This window comes from Leptidea sinapis, chromosome 5 (genome assembly GCF_905404315.1).
Source record: "Leptidea sinapis chromosome 5, ilLepSina1.1, whole genome shotgun sequence".
Classification (NCBI taxonomy): Eukaryota; Metazoa; Arthropoda; class Insecta; order Lepidoptera; family Pieridae; genus Leptidea; species Leptidea sinapis.
The window spans coordinates 11351463-11364652 of NC_066269.1; the positions used below are offsets into that span (position 1 = coordinate 11351463).

General features: G+C 34.2%; 1 long non-coding RNA gene across 1 annotated transcript; it reads right to left on the reverse strand.

Annotated features, from left to right (window-relative positions):
* Positions 1-9797: 9797 nt before the first annotated feature.
* On the reverse strand, positions 9798-11280 carry LOC126964744 (uncharacterized). The gene is made up of 2 exons (XR_007729422.1): positions 11102-11280; positions 9798-10099 (listed from the first exon to the last, which is right to left on the reverse strand). It is a non-coding gene; the product is annotated as an uncharacterized LOC126964744 (long non-coding RNA).
* Between the last annotated feature and the right edge of the window lie 1910 nt (positions 11281-13190).

Genomic DNA, 13190 nt, shown 5'->3' on the forward strand with positions numbered 1-13190 from the left:
GAAAGAGAGAGAGTTTTTCGGAATGTCCTGTGCATCTACAGTACCTACTGTTATCATAATAGCAATGTATGTAGCCTGTTAAGGAGTCTAACATATGATTGAAATCCAGAAGAAACGGATTAGAAGGTAGGACACAGTCTTAGAAAACACTGGTGTTCACGAGCGTTAGACCTTTGACAGTGACCTGAATGGTCCACCATGACCCGAAGCTGGTGATCAACTTAGAAAAGCTTTCGAAAAGCCAAACAATCGATATCTTATCGGTCCTAATCACCACTGCCCACATTCTCCTAGAGGCATCACAGGAGTCCCTGCGATGCGTTATTAATTACAAAACTTTCGGTAAATATTACTGAGTACTCTATTTATTTTTATTGTTATTTCTTTCTTCATGTATGATCGCCAAAGGTATATATATATATAGAATATAATAATATTGACACACTTTTACACAAATTGTCTTGCTCCAAACTAGGATAACCTGTACTATGGGTACAAGACAACGATATGTTTATTACTATATACTTACTTAAACATACATAAATACATATAAACATCCATCACTCGGAAACAAACATCTATATTCATCATATAAATGATTGCACCTACCGTGATTCGAACCCGGGACCTCTAGCTTAGTATTAATATATATATTTACATTTTACTTCTTATTGAACTAGACAGCCATAGATATATAACAATAGCGGAGGCGGAAAACTAAAACACCACTACAGAAATACATGACGCTCTGAGAGAGAAGAAACTCTCTCGTATTCTGCGCTCTTTTAAAAATTTAAATTTTTATAATGTACTTATGTCATTGTGACTGCTTTAACATAATCGTATGTATAACATATGTATTATATTTTATTGAAGTAGGCGTTACTTTGCGGAAATCCATAATTATACAAATGATTTGAGTTTTCTTTAGTGTTAATTCCGCCAATATTTGTCTTTAAACGATTCGACACGTGTTTCGCCTCTACACGAGGCATCCTCAGGACGGGTTGTCTCGCCAAAATCTGGCACGAGACTCGTGAGTCTTTGTATATGTACGAGTATTATATGCCATTAATGACAACACATATATAATTTTGCTAAGCAGCATATAAAAGCAAAATTATAATCGAATAAGTGTTGCCATAGTCTGAAGAGAGAAATAGAGTTAGTAAAGCAGTCACAACAGAAGATGGGCATATGGTATACCTGTCTTGTATGTATATGTAAAATTTTCAAAAATTCCACAAGTATCGAAAAAATACTAGGTAAATTAATATCAATAAGAAACCTAGCGATGGCGGGGTCATCGTCACTTCTCAATGATTTGCTATTTTCGTGGCATAATTCTTTGATTTTTTTTTCTTTAATTCTTTCAGTAATTGTAACTGATAAACGACAATTTTTTGTCCAAAATCCATTCTTTGGATAACTACAATAATTCACTCACTTCTGGGAAAATGTGCCTAAATTACTGTACGATATCGGATTCAGCTATCTATGCAATAATTGTAATAATTCCATAGCAGTCTATGCAATTAAATATAATATTAAAAGCCTTAGATAACTTATACGTCTTGATAGAGCCACTTTGTGTTAGGCCACGCATGACAGCAGGCCGGGTTTATTACTTTAATAAGTCAGTCACATTGATTTAGTGTGCGTGCGTTGCTGCAAATAAAGGCTAACTTTGTCGCTATTTTGTTCGACATGTCCACAGTCTACGTAGACGTATAAATTATCTAAGATTAAAAACATATAAAAATAATAACTTGAAAAAAAATTGTTTGATTTTTCTCTCCTTCGACAACTCTCACATAAAGAAGTATTTTTGCACGAAGTTCTTATTCTATTGTGACAGCAAGTCAAATTCAAAGAGAATTTAAGCACAACGTTCAGTTAAATTCTGAACCTGTCATTATTCTGTTTTGATTTAGTAGTTTTATAATTATTTCGTAATTAAAGAGAATTTAAACACGTAGTGTTCATTCGTAATGGAAGACGCATTTAAGAAACTGCAGAATAACGGAAATAATAGTGTTGATAATCTTGTTAACTGGATGAAAGATTGTAAGTAGTTGAGGTGCATCTATTTTCCAGCCACACATAGGTGCTTACTTTACATCTTGGCCTAGTCGCGGCTCGCTTTAGTTTTTTCAGAATATGATCACTGTATTATATCCGACAGTTAACTGGTATGGAATAGTGCAGTCGATGTATATACGGTTTTCGTGCTACAGAGGAGGGCAATTTGAGCTCTTTTATAACGGCAACTATTAGATAACATACGCTTCCTGTTGTTTTACATTTAAATTAATAAAATAACAAATACATACTTACTGATGATATGTGATCCCAGTGTCTTTCATTTTTCTTGTATTAGGGTAGACCGGGGTTGGTTGTGACATTTTTTTACAAACTGTCATATTTTTTTAATGTTCACATGAGTATAGGTTTTTTGATAGAGTAACTATGGAGGATCTTTATTTAAAATAAATTTTATGTAGCAGACTGATAGACATAAATGGACAAATTTTGAAAAAAAGCCCTGTAACTTTCAACCCCGTGCTCGGGGCTGGTTGTTACACAACATGGAGCAAATTGTTACAATAGAAAATAAATTTATTAGTAATTAGGAGCAATCATCACAATCAGTTACTTTTCTTAACTTAAACATCTTAACATTATGTCTATAAAGCAGTATTTTCTTTATTACAACGAAAATATAAATCTAAAATAAAACTAAACTACAAACTGAATATTTGATCCAAAAAAACGTTTGCACCTACTACTGAACAAATCTTATTTAAAAATTGTATCTAATTTTATTAAAAAACTTTAACTTGAAGATCATATCTTTAAGGAACGCCAAGCAGTAAGTTGCTGTAGTCTGAAATATCACTTTCGTAAATTCTAATGCAGGTTGGAGGCTAATGCAGGTGAACAAAATAGTCCCTGTATTTAAATCGAACGAAGATAAACATTCACTGCACCGTTTTCCCCGCTGCATTTACTGCTACGCAGAGACTTACAAGAGCCCCTATGTCTGCTGATGTAATGGAACCCACTTGTTGACATCCTTTTGGAGCTAAATTCTTTCTAGCTTTCACTTGTTTCATCTACATTCCATAACGTTAGCTAATTTTGAAAAGAATTTATTAACATTCGTTTTAATAAATGGCTCTGCTCAAGCTAGCAGCTTCTGGTGTTCTTATATATGACGACTGGTTGCGTTGTAATGTTGCTAGCCAACCAGATCCAGCGTCCTTTTTGTCAATCCACGATTGCGGTATTACAATGTTGTTCTTAAGTGCGCAAGAAAATGCCAGTTGCTTGACATCCTTTAACGTCAATCCGTAGCAATATTGGCTGTATTTAATAACCTAACTTACCACAACGGGCTCTTGGTCATCGTTGAAAACTTCTCTATTTTTCTGATAGTCGACTGTGAGAGATTCCACAGGTATGTAATTCTCTTCTGCATCTTTTCTTTTCTTTAAATATCTTGTAAGCGACATATGACATAATCCAAAATCTTGCGATTTTTTCCTCTCCAATATAGCTGCTGCTTGTTCGTTAATTTTTTTAAATATTTTGCCATGCCCAATTTTATTCATATATATATTATTCGTACAAAAAAGAGACAAAAGCTTGATAAAAAAAAATTAAGCACAAATTATCTCAGTTGGCAATCAAGCACTACGGGGCAGGTAGTGACAAATCACAACCTGCCCCGAGGAAATGTAACTTTTAGCCCCAACGCCAAATCTGACCTTTTAAGGTTCAGCTGTGAAAACGTCAATAAACATAGCTGTATAAACGTAGATGGAAAACGAAAGCATTAGGGCGTAAAAATCACAACAAGGACAATTCTGCCTTTATGGAACATAAATTGCAAACCAATGTTACTAAAAGTGTAAAATTTTACAAAACAAACATAAACTTGTTATGCCTACTACTCGGTTGGGTCGAGTTAGTAAGTCTTTTGTTGGGCGATGTATATGCTTCTATAATATGATCCCAGAAAATGTACAAAACAAATGTGTTACGAAATTTAAAAGAATTGTTGAAAAACGTTTGTGTGGGAAAGGTTATTATAGCATAAACGATTTTCTTAATGACACCACGGAATGGGAATAAAGCGAACACCCTCAGGCTCTTTAATTATAAATGTTTATTGTAAGATATCACATTGTCATCCATATTTTATATTTAAAAAAAAGCCCGCTGAGTTTCTTAGGCCCATTCTTCTCAGGTCTGAAGCAGTCTCTTTTGAATGGCTGGTAGTTTTTGACGTTCAATAAGTGATTTTAAATCCTATTTTGAGTAAAAATATTTGAATTTGAATCACGTAAATCGGTTCATAAATCTCAGCGTAATTGATGTACATACAAAAAAAATCCAATCGAATTTTCTAAATTCGATTGGATTTTTTTTAAATCGGTTAAATCATCATCATCGTTTCCTTTTTAAAATCGGTTAAATGGTCAGGTCATCCTCCTTTTTTAAATCGGTTAAAAATAAAAACACACACACAACACAACAAACACAGGAAGAGTTTGACCTTCTGTTGTAATTTTAAATGTGTAATCCACTTTCGGCCATATCTATGTTTTTTTATTTAATTAAATTGTATCGTTGTAAGATTATCAAATGAATAATTAAATGAATTGGGTTTTATATTTCAGCTAAAATCATAGACACGGCATCAGTTACAGAGGAAAAGGTTCGGAAATACTTCGAAGGCGTTCCTGATGCTAAAAATGTGGAGTATTCGAAATTCGTCGAAATTTTGAATACGCTGGCGACAGAAAATAAGAGGAACGTGGATGATCCCATGAAGACACTGTCTGATGTGGGGCCGAAGCTGATGAACGCTGCAACAGCTGCTGTTGGAGCTGTGAAAGACGCGCTTGCATTGAAATAAATTTTTGCCAGTATTTCTTTCCTTTTATTACATCTTGATTCTTGAGGCATCGTGGGGCAGGTTGTTACCTTCTGAAATGAAATGAAATTCATTTATTTGTATAAATCATGGTAACATAGTTTTTAACAATTGGTAGATGCACAGCACAATCCGCCAGTATATCGGCATACAAATATTTGATGGTCAAAATTGGAATTTTTGTATTTATGCGTCATTAATACACATTAGGTACATAGTTATATACATAAAAATGAATTGCTGTTCGTTAGTCTCGCTAAAACTCGAGAACGGCTGGACCGATTTGGCTAATTTTGGTCTTGAATTATTTGTGGAAGTCCAGAGAAGGTTTAAAAGGTAAATACACATGAAAATGCTCGAAACTAAATAAAAACAACAATTTAGTTTATCCTTTGATGTGGCCCCCGTCGTTCAGAACTATCAAATAATTCTGCTGTGAAACAATTTCATTACACCAACAGTTATGAAATATTATGGACAAATTCATAAAAAACATTATTTTATTTATTATATACAGAACAACGTCTGTCGGGTCAGCTAGTATATAATATTAAACAAACATTAGGTTGTACCTCTCAAATAATAACTTTTAAATACTATACTATATTATTTTTGGCCCAAGAATTCTTTAATAAATACAAGCATTTATCTATTAGCCATAATTTTAATTTGTTATGCATTATTGTCTCAGACATCTCTCTAACAAATTTTTAGGAATGTGGTTATGGCCCCTTATACACATAACATTTGCGTTATTTTGATGAAGCGCTGTTCTATAGTATGACATCAAAAGGCGGATTAGATCTCTTCGTCGCTCCTGGTCACTGGTCAATTCTGTCATCGGAGCCTTGTATTTTTTAACTGAAAACTTCTGTTGCCGCGTTGGGCACTTTTTGGGAAAAATCTTATGGGTCACTGACATGCTCATGACTGGCTCACGCGATAAATAAATAATTAAAAAAATAAATATCAACATATTATCTAGTTATACACTTTTTGGATGGGTGAAATCCCGTGAGTTCCCGTCACTGAAATGCGTATATCTATATGTATATATATTAAGATCTAGAAGTGAAGCGGTCCTCCACAGTGCGGTTTTCAAGGAGCTTTCATCCTCGTACTACAAAGCTGTGGAATGAGCTTCCTTGTGCGGTGTTTCCGGGACGATACGACATAGGACTTTAAAAAAAAGCGCGTGCACCTTTCTTAAACTGGCAACGCTCCTGTGATTCCTCTGGTGTTGCAAGAGATTGTGGGTGGCGGTGATCATTTAGCACCAGGTGACCCGTACGCTCGTTTGTCCTCCAATTCCATAAAAAAAAACGTTTGTGCGCGATGGACTCCTAACTAATGAACGGATTTTTAATGGGGATTACTTCATTGAGTGCAGTTTAGTCCAACTTGAGAGAAAGGATAGTTTTTATATCGATTTGAGACCTATAATTATTTTTAATTCCAATATTTGTTTTGTATGGACATATTTTCTATTAGAGAATTTATTGACACACGGTTTGACAGTTCTGCTGTAAAACAATTTCATTATTACTTCACAGGGAGCATGTTTTACGAAATAATTCTTGATGTTATGAAATATTGTTGACAAATTCATAGAAAACAGTATTTTATTTATTGTGTATAGAACAACGCCTGTCGGGTCAACTAGTATGTATATATGTAGCTATACAGCTGACGTATTGTGCAACATTAGTGCTGTGTATATCTTTTTTTTAAATTGATTTAGTTAAAAGTACAATGTATATATACTGTGCATTAATAAATTATTGAAAATAAGTTTAAAATACAAAATTGAAATTAATAATTTATATGTTTTTAAGCTTTTCAAAATTAATACTAAAAGTTCTAAGTTTTCTCATATCGGCAGTTTCAACAGCTGACAAATTTTAATTTAGTTGGTAAAGTAACATTTAAAGTTATTATTTATATTAATATTATATTTGTATTGATCCAAGGGTGCCCTGTTTCCGCAATTAGACAGCTCCGATTGGGTCCATTTTGCGTGCAGTGTTGGCCAGTCATTCCAACCAGCCCAGCTCCTCTCAGAAGTTCAGAACACTCCTGGGGTGTTCGCAGACTTCCTGGAGCGACCTTGTATTTACTAAGGTTTTTGCCCGTTGGTTGGCCACCCCAGTTCATTCCAGCATTACATGAGTGACCATTTCATCCATTTATTCCATCATTATCTATTCATTATAAGTATAGTTCTTTTGATTTTATTTCTATGTCATGGAAACGCATGCGTAAAATCATTACTAATTTAAACCTACGTGGAACTTTTGGTAAATGGACAAATCTTTGTCAGTCATAAGTGTTTGTCATTCTTTGTTTGTTACCTGAAAAACATCACTCATTAGCAATAATCTTGCCTAATTGTGCTCTAACGACTTTATTTATTTATTGGTTCTCCTAGCGATGTAACATATTTAATATTTCATAAACTATTTATAATTTACACTACATGCACAGGGTATGGCAAAAGGTTAACATTACATACTAATTTTGCTTATCATCTTATATATAAAATTCGTCCCGATGTTTTATATACATTTTTGTGTTCATATTGGATAGATCTAAGAATCGGTCAACATCTATTTTTCATATCCCTCAATGATGAGGGTGACCCACTCAAAAATTTATTTTTTATTTTTGACAAAATTTTAACTTTTGTATAGTATGTTTCACCATAATAAAATACGTAAGTACATAACTTTAAATTTTCATCTGTCTACAATCAACACCTATTTTTGTATTGCGATTTTTATATTATTCTATTCCATCCACAGATACGCAATAGGGTTGCAAGATGGCAATCGAATATAATAATTATTATTGTAGTACGATATATTTGGTAGGTCTGAGAATCGGTCGTCATCTATTTTTTATACCCCAAAAATTTTTATTATTGATTTTTTTTATCACTTTATCCGGCAATACATCGTTTGCTGGGTTACCTAGTCTATACATCTATACATCTAATATATAAAATTCTCGTGTCATGGTGTTAAACTTTGAACTCCTCCGAAACGGCTTAACGGATCCTCATGAAATTTTGAGTGCATATTGGGTAGGTCTGAGAATCGGACAACATCTATTTTTCACGCCCCTAAATGTTAAGGGTGGTCCACACGATTTTTTATTTTTTACTTTTATTTTTAAATTTATTTGATTATGAGCCAGCATTAAAAAATACATACAACTTCAAAATTTCACCCATCTACGATCAACAGTTACTTTTGTATCGCGATTTTAATATCGGCAATACAACGTTTGCTGGGTCAGCTAGTATATAAATAAAATTGGAGTGTCTGTTTGTAATATTGAAATAGCCGTTTTTTACGACATGTATATGAATATATATACGGTACATACACCAAAATAACATTTATTACAATTTTTGTCTGTCTGTCTGTTTGTTCCGGCTAATCTCTTAAATGGCTGGACCGATTTTGACAGGACTTTTAAACGCAGGTAGCTGATGTAATATGGAGTAACTTAGGCGTTTATTTTAGAAAAATAAAGTAATGTTGCAATGTCCAGGAAACGGTCTATCTCTAAAAATAATTTATATACAAAACAACGATTGCCGGGTCAGCTAGTTTACAATAAGAATAGTAGTCTTTTTGAATGTTACAAATTTAAATAAAACACTTTTTAAACGATTAAAACACGTGTGATTGTAACTTTGTTTTTACATTTAATTTTGCGTTTATTTGTTATTATTAACTAAAATAATAATAAAAATTGAATGAATAAGCCTTGCAAGAAGAAGAAGAGACGCTGTAAGTGTGTACTTCCACTAATGGTTGTATTTAATGTAATATAATTGAAAATCCCGAAGAATTTCTTGCATACTTTCTTCTCAGATCCGGGGTATATCTGTTCAAAATAGTGGTAGTTTTGTGACTTTCAATAAGTAATTTAAAACTTAGTGTTTAACTTCTCTTTGAATTTAAAGATCTTATTTTTTTATGAAAATAAGAGACGAGACGAGCAGGACGTTCAGCTGATGGTAATTGATGCGCCCTGCCCATTACAACGCAGTGCCGCTCAGGATTCTTAAAAAACCCCAAAAATTCTGAGCGGCACTACAACTGCGCTCGTCACCTTGAGACATAAGATGTTAAGTCTCATTTGCCCAGTAATTTCACTACCTATGGCGCCTTTGAGACCGAAACACAGTAATGCTTACACATTACTGCTTCACGCCAGAAATAGGCGCCGCTGTGTACCCACAATCTAGCCGGCATCCTGTGCAAAGGAGCCTTCCACTGGGAATGTCCATGTTTGTGGTGCCGTCGTAGGGCGGGTCGTTCCTTTCCCCAAGATAAGGTTGAAAGAGGCGTTGGCTGGTCGGTGCTTCTTGCTCGTAAACGTGGTGGCTGGATTATTCTGTCATCGGAAACTGCTTTATGTTGTTAAAATAAAACTTATATAATATATTTAAGTATTTGACTTTTGAGTATTGAGCATGAAGCTGTTAATGTTGATTTAAAGAGTGGCAATAGGCTTCTTGCGACTTCTTCTCATTAAAACTCAACCTTTGACGTCAACTTTTGACGTTCATAAGTGACCTTAATGAATAAATATATTTTGAAGTTATACTTCTTTAGGCGCGTTATGAAAAAATTATGAGAGTGAAATTTTAAGATGCGCGCGCATCACTGTAACACAAAAATAACAGGGTGAAGTGGGTGCCTGAAATTTTCTGAAGTTTGCGACATTCGTTTTTTTTTTTTGGTTTCTAAAAAAAAAATATTAGGATAGTCAAAGGGTTCAAGCCCGTACAGCCGAATTCGTAATAAATAATACAAATTTACACACATAAATTTAAAGATCCAACAATTTTTTTTTTATCCCTGTGACAATTTATTGCAATAGAAGCTGATAATGTATCAAATCTTTATTTTTTATCGAGCGCGTCTTTGAAGGCTGTTGCAGCCGCCATTGCTGCGTTCATTAGCTTCGGCCTTTGATCTGTCAGGGTTGTGATGAAGTCAGACACGCTCTTCTGTGTTTCCGATGCCAGCTCATTCAGGACTTCTTTGAACTGAGACATCTCAACATTTTGGGGATTGGGAACGCTTTCGAAGTATTCCCGAGCCTTTTCCTCGGTGATTTTCGCTCCGTCTATAATTTTCGCTGGAATTATTATTTAGGTTGAGTGTTATATGCATAGACTTACAATAAACTAGGGTATAAATGAACGAGGCGTGTAAGAGAAAGAAAATAATATGTAACGGAGATATAGCAAGGCAAAAATTTTCTTCTGTAACTGATTTTGATTGACAAGTCACAGGGGCGACGAAAGTTTTGAAAATTCTAATTGTGGTTGATATTTCCATACCAAAGGCAAAAGATCGCGCGGTCGTTCTCCAACAAGATGGACTGACCGGAATGCGCTGGACAGAATCCGGTGGAGGCAGATCATCCGCTCCAGATGCAAGCATGAGGAGGAGATTCGGATCGTGGTCAGCCATGATCCTCAGACATGAGGGACCGACCCCAGAGCGAGAGAAAAAACAAAAAGATGCCATTATTCAAAAATTTTCAAGGAAGTTATTGGTGCCCTCTACCCATAGTAATGATAAAAGAGACGAAATCGAAACCCACCCCAATTAGATATGTGGCATGGCGTGGCGTGGTACGACTAATCACTTGGGACTTAAAAGAAATCGGTGCTATTAAAATAATGAGAATCTTCAAGTCAATCCGAAGAACGAAATTTATGCGATATTATTATTCCTTTTTTGCTAACTGTACTGCTGTTATTACATTATAAATTAAGATTATTTTCTCTATTGCCCATGTGACATAGACATAGGTTTAAAGAACTACACACATAAATATAAAAAAAAGTAAGAAAAATAAATTTTTGTTGATAGAAATCATTAGATCATATAACTTATACTAATAACGTGTCCATTATAGTAATAATAATACTAAGAATTCAATTGCAATGATTTTATTTTGACGCGTTTAGCAAAATAGTCAATTTTTCGTACAATTCTGATAGAGCGGCGTCATACACAGCACGAATCTATCATAAATCACGTTTTTTGTTTACAATAACCAAGCTTAGCAACACGTAGCATAAACCGCATTATGATACCGAATAATTTAGATTTTCATGTTAGTACGTACCTCCTTTCATCCAATCAATAAGACCATTAACACTATTTTTTCCATCATTCTGCAGTTTTTGAAATGCGTCTTCCATTACAAAAAATATAAAAAGAACTTAGTTAATCATAACATCAAAAAATAAAAAGCTGTTATAAAATAATGACTAGAGACACTAATTGGCATGAGAGATCGTTATAAAAACTATTTAAATACAGTCTTTGGGGCCAGTTTAACCGTGCCTTCTCTTTGCCTAATCTTGGTTTAAATACAACTAGTTATTTAGACTTTTATACAGTGTTATCGTTATAAAATTCAACTTCTAAGAGTTTGATTAATCTTAAGGCACATTGTATTTATTGGATCACTTGAAACAGTTCATAGACACATATTTTGTAAATATAAAAAAATTACTGTTTTGGTGTTTTCTCAGCCGCGAGAGTGAAGCCATAGTTAATTGTTCATTTAAGCCTAAGTGAAAGTTAGAAAATCTTATCTATATTAATTTTATTTATAAGTTTTATTACCTATTAGAATTATTGTTCTATATTAATATTAAAATAAACAATCATTTGTTTAATATTTAACGTATTTTTTTTAATTTAACTTATGTGCTTTTATATTGTGTGTCAATCAAAGACCAAGAATTATTCACCTCATTTTTTATTTTAACTTTGATGATATACATAATCTTAGTCTGCAAAGTGCATTACGCACTTCACTCCCCTTAAAATTGTGATTTGACTTTTATATTACATGTAATTCAAATTCAAATAGTTTTATTCAAAATAGGATTTATAATCACTTATTGAACGTCAAAATCTACCACCCATTCAAAAGAGACTGCCTCAGACCTGAGAAGAATGGGCGCAAGAAACTCAGCGGGCCTTTTTTTTTATATATATAAAATATGGATTACAATGTAATATCGTACAATAAACATTTATAATTAAAGAGCCTGAGGGTGTTCGCTTTAATCCCAGTCCGTGGTGTCACCAAGAAAATCGTTTATGCTATAATAACCTTTCCCACACAAACGTTTTTTAACAATTCTTTTAAATTTCGTAACACACCTGTTCTGTACACTTTCTGGGATCATATTGTAGAAGCATATACATCGCCCAACAAAAGACTTACTAACTCGACCCAACCGAGTAGTAGGCATAACAAGTTTATGTTTGTTCCTCGTGTTAACATTTTGAATGTCACAGTTTCTAGAAAATTCCTCAATGTGCTTATGAACATACAAAACATTATCAAAAATGTATTGAGAAGCAACAGTCAAAATGTTTATTTCTTTAAATTTTTCTCTTAATGATTCTTTAGTACCTAGGTTATAAATCACGCGAATAGCCCTCTTCTGCATCACAAAGATAGTATTAATATCGGCCGCACTGCCCCATAACAATATACCATAGGACATAATACTATGACAATAACTAAAGTATACTAATCTCGCCGTATCTATGTCAGTTAACCGTCTGATTTTCTTAACCGCATATGCTGCAGAACTAAGCCTATTCGCCAATCCTTCAATATGGGGGCCCCACTGCAATTTGCAATTAATATGGGCCATACCACCACAAGATGGACCGACGAGCTGGTCAAGATCGCCGGAATACGTTGGATGAAGGCAGCGCAGGATCGATCGTCATGGAAATCTTTGGGGGAGGCCTTTGTCCAGCAATGGACGCCTTCCGGCTGATGATGTTATATGATAATAATTTTTTATACATAAGTATATCAATACGACATATTATCTAATAACTTCACGGCTCATTAAAATTAACCTTACAAAATATTTAAAATTGTACATCAGTTTTAACTATCATGTGGTATCGGATCAAAGGTCTCTAAGCTCTCTAGGCAGTACCTTTTTTTTATGAAATTAAGGGACGACACAAGCAAAACATTCCGTTGATAGTGGTTGATACGCCCTGCCCATTGCAATGCTGAGGATACTTGAAAAACACAAAAATTCTGAGCGGTAAAAAAATAGCGCTCGTCACCTTTTACCAGTGGGAGACTCCTTTGCACAGGATGCCGGCTAGATTATGGGTACCACAACGGCGCCTAATTCTGCCGTGAAGCAATAATGTGGCATCTGTTT